Source organism: Geotrypetes seraphini, chromosome 1, assembly GCF_902459505.1.
Source record: "Geotrypetes seraphini chromosome 1, aGeoSer1.1, whole genome shotgun sequence".
In the NCBI taxonomy this organism is placed as follows: Eukaryota; Metazoa; Chordata; class Amphibia; order Gymnophiona; family Dermophiidae; genus Geotrypetes; species Geotrypetes seraphini.
In genome coordinates, this window is record NC_047084.1 from 479376972 (window position 1) to 479382552 (window position 5581).

General features: G+C 39.7%; 1 long non-coding RNA gene across 2 annotated transcripts; it reads left to right on the forward strand.

Annotated features, from left to right (window-relative positions):
- The first annotated feature begins 227 nt into the window (after nucleotides 1-227).
- LOC117350804 lies at nucleotides 228-4931 on the forward strand. Of its 2 annotated transcripts, XR_004537294.1 has the most exons (4): nucleotides 228-797; nucleotides 998-1175; nucleotides 3468-3500; nucleotides 3882-4931. It is a non-coding gene; the product is annotated as an uncharacterized LOC117350804 (long non-coding RNA). The 2 variants fall into 2 exon arrangements; XR_004537293.1 differs by lacking the exon at nucleotides 3468-3500.
- The last annotated feature ends 650 nt before the right edge of the window (nucleotides 4932-5581 follow it).

Here is a 5581-nt window from a genome sequence, read left to right on the forward strand (position 1 = left end):
ATGGCAAGTTTCAAGTTTTATTTTAGTTTGATGAATCGCTAAGTGGCATTTTTTTTGTTTTTTTCTAAGCTACACAACGTATCGTATTGATTATAGTGAGGCCAGGTTCTGAAAAATTAAAATAAAATAATAAAAAATATGTTACAGACAATCAGGTAGGCCTCAAATAAGAGAGGTTTTTGAGGATCGATGAAAGAGACCAGAACCCTGTCAAAAACAGACTTTATTATCCAACATCTTTATTATCTGTAGGGTTACTGACTCTTTTAAGAGACCAGACTATTGGGTTATTTCACTGGCATATACACCAGGTTTCTGATGGTATAAATACCAGTTCCCAACTTTGGGCATGGAAATCAGCTGTAAGCGCTATTCTATAATATGACAGGGACCCCGATAAACAAACCCTTGAACCCCAAGAGGAAGAATTTAGTCCTACCAGTGCTCCTGAGGTTAAAGTTGGGAGAACCCTAGGCAGGAGAAAGGGACAGGCTAATAAACCTATGCTTAAGTCTACCCTGTTAAAAGTTGCCAGGGAAAGTCTTCCATTTAGAAGTACAGGTCCCTTTAAGAGCCAGCCTGTTCCAGCTTGGGGGAGGGGGTGGAGCCCTGTATCCCATTACTCTTTAAAGAAGCCTTCATCACTAAGCAAGAGAGCTGACCAGGAGTCCAGTATCAGAGCTCAGCATAGGAGAAAGCAGGAATGGCATCTTGAAATGCTGAATGAGGAGGAAAATGTAAAGGCAGAGCCACAAGACTAGGATATGGGATAGAGCAGTGGTCTCAAACTTCGCCAGGTACTATTTTGAGGCCCTCGGTACGTTTATCATAATCACAAAAGTAAAATTAAACAGTTTCTTGATCATATGTCTCTTTAGCTGTAAATTACAGTATTATTATTAAGACTTAGCTAAAAGAAAAGATTTATAAACTATAAAGAGTTTTACCTCATGCAAAATTGTCATTTCTTTAATAAGACATTAACTATTTTTTTGAGGCCCTCCAAGTACCTACAGATCTAAAATGTGGCCCTGCAAACAGTTTGAGTTTGAGACCACTGGGATAGAGTGAACCCAATGTGGGAAGATGTGTGCCTGAATCTCCAGCTGAGGCTGTGGCTGTGGAGTGGGAGCCATTCTCTATTTCACCTGAACTACCAGAAGAGATAATGGAATGTGAGTAATGCCTCTGGGCAGTGAAACGCTTTAAAGTTATTTTTTTGTTGTTGTTTGGACAATATTTAAAAACTGTTTGTGCAAAGGGACTGCTATAAAAGTGAAAGGCCCATGGTTGAAGCATAGGCTGAAAACTACTTTTATTTTCCTTCTTATGAGGTTTCTTTTTTCTGTGGCTTGACCTGGTTAAGGAAGCCGGATTGCTAGGGAAAGGAACACTGATTGTCTTGAACTTTGGGAAGGGTGGTCAAGATCTGTGGGTACAAGGCACACCTTCCAACTAACCTGGAATTTTGGTCTGTTCCAGACTTAGCTTTGGCCAAGACCAGAGCTACCAAAAGGGTAAAGCAATAATGGACAAGTGGACTTCCCCCCCCCCTTTTGTTTGTTGACTTCAGAAGAAGAGTGGAGCACCCCAGGAGGGGGAGGGTCATGGCTGAGAGAAGCTACTGCTGAGTGGGAAGAAAACCTCTGGGGGGGGGGGGGGTCTGTTTTTGGTTTGGGCCAGTGACTGAACTGTGCAATTTTTCATAGAGGATTGTTGGCCCTGAATGAAGAGCTCACTAGGAGTGTGTTTTAGAGTTTATTCTGAGAGCACTAAGTGGATTCTGCTAGAAAGAAAGGGGGTGGGGGAGGGGGGGTAGAACTAGAATTCTGAGCCAGGCTCAGGTTGTGAAGGAGTTTTGTGTGAAACCAGAAAAGGACTGTGCCACCTGTGGGAACTGGGAAGGACTGCTTGAGCAGAAAGACAGTGAACATCCTGACAATTGGATCCTGAAAACTAAAGGGAATCTTTTTGTTTATCCTTGGTGGAGTTTGTAACCAATAAATACTGGCTCTTTGAAAGTGAACTGGGAGACACTGGGAAAAGCTAGCTGTCGTGAACCAGTGATTTTTTTTCTAACATGCTTTCCCCCAGGTCGCTTCGGCCTGCATGGGCCCCTGTCACAATAAACAGCACTCAGCTTTTTACAGCACTGATTTTCAGTGTCATTTATAGAATTTACCCCTTTTTTGAATGAGTAAACAATCAATTCACATTTTCCCTTTCCACTCCATTCAGAATTTTGTAGACCTTAACTATATCCTTGCTGAACCATTTGTTTTTTTCGTACTGAAGAGCCCCTCACATCATTAGCCTATCCTTATATGAAAGTTGTTCCTTTCCCTTAATCATTTTGGCTGCTCTTTGTAACTTTTCTAACTACACTATGGGTCTCATTAAAAAATAAAAATAAAAAATAAAAAAAGTCCAAAAAGTTTTCTTGCCAAACCCTTCCAATTTGCTATTTTCAAAACCTATTTTCTAGACAGATATCTATGCTTTTGATCAATAGTTCATCTAAATCTCAAGGAGGGGGTATGAGAGGCTTGGTGTGGATGGGACTATGGCAGGCTTATGACTTGGAATATGTCCAGCGCACAAATTAGATATCTGGGGCTAAACCTGTTTTAATAATGAATAAGTGCCAAAAAGGTGATCATACGTGACCAGATGATCACTGGAGGGATGTCACACTTCACCAGTGGTTACTGATCCCTCCCCCACCCCCACCCCCCAGGATGTAAATGAAACAGTACATACTTGCCTCAATGACAGCTTCAATTGTTATGGCTAGTCCTAGAAAAGCAACAAGCAGGTTCATGGAGTAGCCTGGTAGACAGTGTAGTCAATCAAAGAGATGGGGATTCAGGTTCATACCCTACTCTAATCACCACGCTTATTTATAAATAAAAAAAAATTATATTCTGCTTATAAATTAAGCAGATTACAATTCACATACATAAATCCAATTGACAAAGCAACAATGAATTACAAACTGCACCCAAATCCCACTTGTGAAGTGTCACCTGTAGGCATAAGAGCTATTGCTGTGGTGTACCGTTGGGTCCAGTAGGTTTTGGGTGAGTTTTAGTTGGCTCACCATACACCATAAAGTTATGATGAGATGTGTACCTGGGACCTTTTATGTGAAGTTCACTACAGTGCTGGGATATCTGTTTGGCCAGTCTGGGATATCTGTGTGGCCAGTCTAGTACAAATGTTGGCCCCTTCTACATTCTAATGGCTTTTTCTATGCATTTTTCATTTGGATTTGGGTAAAAAAAAAAAAAAAAGGTTCAAGAAGGTAGATGCACAGAGACAAGCACATCCATTTTCGAAAAAAACACAAGATAAGACATTCTGCAATTTTGAAAATGGGCATGTTTGATAGTGGATTTGTGTGTGTCTTCTGCAAAATGTCTAAACATCATATTGAAAATGCCTCTCCACATCTTTTTTTTTTTTAGATGCAATGATCATGATGGCACACAATACTCAAGGTGCAGTCACACCATAGAGCTAATGCAGATGCATTATAATATGCTATGTTGTTTTCTGTATCTTTTCTAATAATCTTTAACATTGTATTTGCTTTTATTGGCAATTGCTACACACTGAGCAGAAGATTTCAACATACTGTCCACAATAACACTTAGATCTTTTTCCTGGGTGGTGACTCCTAATATGGAACCAAGCATCATGTAGCTGTAACTTGTTTTATTCTTCCTAATGTGCATCACTTTGCCTGCATTAAAGTTCACCGGTCCTTTTGACGCACCATCCTCCTGCAATAATTCGCAGTCTGGATGTGATTTAACAATCTTGAATAGTTTTGTATCATCTGCAAATCTAATCACCTCAATCATCGTTCTCATTTCCAGATCATTTATATACAAGGTTAAAAGAAAAGTAATGCCCCCCACCTTCATAATTCTTCAAAACATGGGCGCACTGACCTTCCAGATGTGTTCACTTGTTCTTTGAAATCCCTTCACCTCATTTGGCAAGAAGTATCTGTCTGAAGTGGCCATTTTGCTGTTGCTTGTGAAATGGAAGCATGCACTGAGCACTCAGTACAATATAAACAATGTGCCATAATAGAATTTCTGACTGTTGAATGGGCACTACCCAAATGGAATACATTGCCACATGCAGGTTGTTTAAGTTGATGACTGTGTTAATGTGAGCACTTTGCATCACTGGGCTAAAATATATAACAGTTGTGGGCCAGGAAGCACTGATTTCTGTGATCAAAAAAGAAGTAGGCGACCCGTGACAGCAATGAAAGAGTCTCACACAAGAAAGGTTGACAAACTCATACAGGACAATTGGAGGATCACTCAGAGTATTATATTGCAACCCTGAAAATTTTGAAAGAATGATTGAGAAGAGTTTGGAAAAACAAGAAGGAAATTTTGTTGCAATATGATAACACTAGACTTCATGCAACACAAAACACCACAGAGGCAATTTCAAAGGCTCACTCCATCACTTCTTTCCACCATACAGCCTAGACTTGGTGCCATGCCATTTTCATCTCTTTCCAAAATTATCGTAAAAATTTTAGGGCATCTGTCGGATGTGAATGAAGAGGTGGAAAGGACTGCAAGCAACTGGTTAGGAGACAAGATATGCATTTCTTTTGTGTTGGCTTTCAAAAACTTGTCCATTGTTAGTAGAAATATGTAGTGAATGGTGGTAACTATGGAGAAAAGTAAATGCATGTAATAAAAGAGCAAGTGTTGAACATTATTATTGGGTTTTATTCATTACAATATTTTCATTTAAACAAATGTTATAGAGGTAGAGGCATTACTTTTCATTTAACCCTCATGTATATGAGGGGGTGCTGAAACATGCTCAGTCCAACCAACTTCCTAAATTCTGAGCGTTATTTTGCCACTGTACCTGAAAAAATATTATTTTATTTTGTAAAGTGCCAATTTGCAGAATTGTAATGCTATATTTTGACATTGTTTCAGATCATTGATTGAATCATGTCAATGAAAAGCATGGAATTTTCAAGTGTGGAACTCTGAGCCATCATAAAGTTCCTATGCCTGCAGAAGAAAGCTCCAAAAGAAATCCATGAATGTATAATGCAAACATTGAGTGACAATTGTCCACAGTGATGTCCAAACTTTCAGCATAGAGATTGTGAGGCCTCAAACGGTGTCAACGCCTAAAATTGTTGACCATGTCCATGACCTGATTTTGGCAGATTTGTCGAATATCAGCTAAAACAATTGCCAAGACACCTCAGATGCCCAGGCAATGTGATGGGTGTATAATCCACGAGCAACTGGGTATGCAGAAGCTGTCAGCCAAGTAGGTGCCCAAATGTTTGAATGATGATGAGAAAAAACATTGAGTGAACACTTCAAAATTGATTTTGTAGCATTTTCAGTGAACTGATGCCAACCTTTTAGAATGACTAGTTAGTTTTGATGAAACTGGTTACACCACTATGATCCTGAGATAAAACGTCCATGCAATGGTGCTTCAAGACCAGGAAAATTCAAGACCCGAAAGTCAGCAGGAAAGGTAATGGCCAGTGTTTTGGGATCAGGAGGGTGTTGTA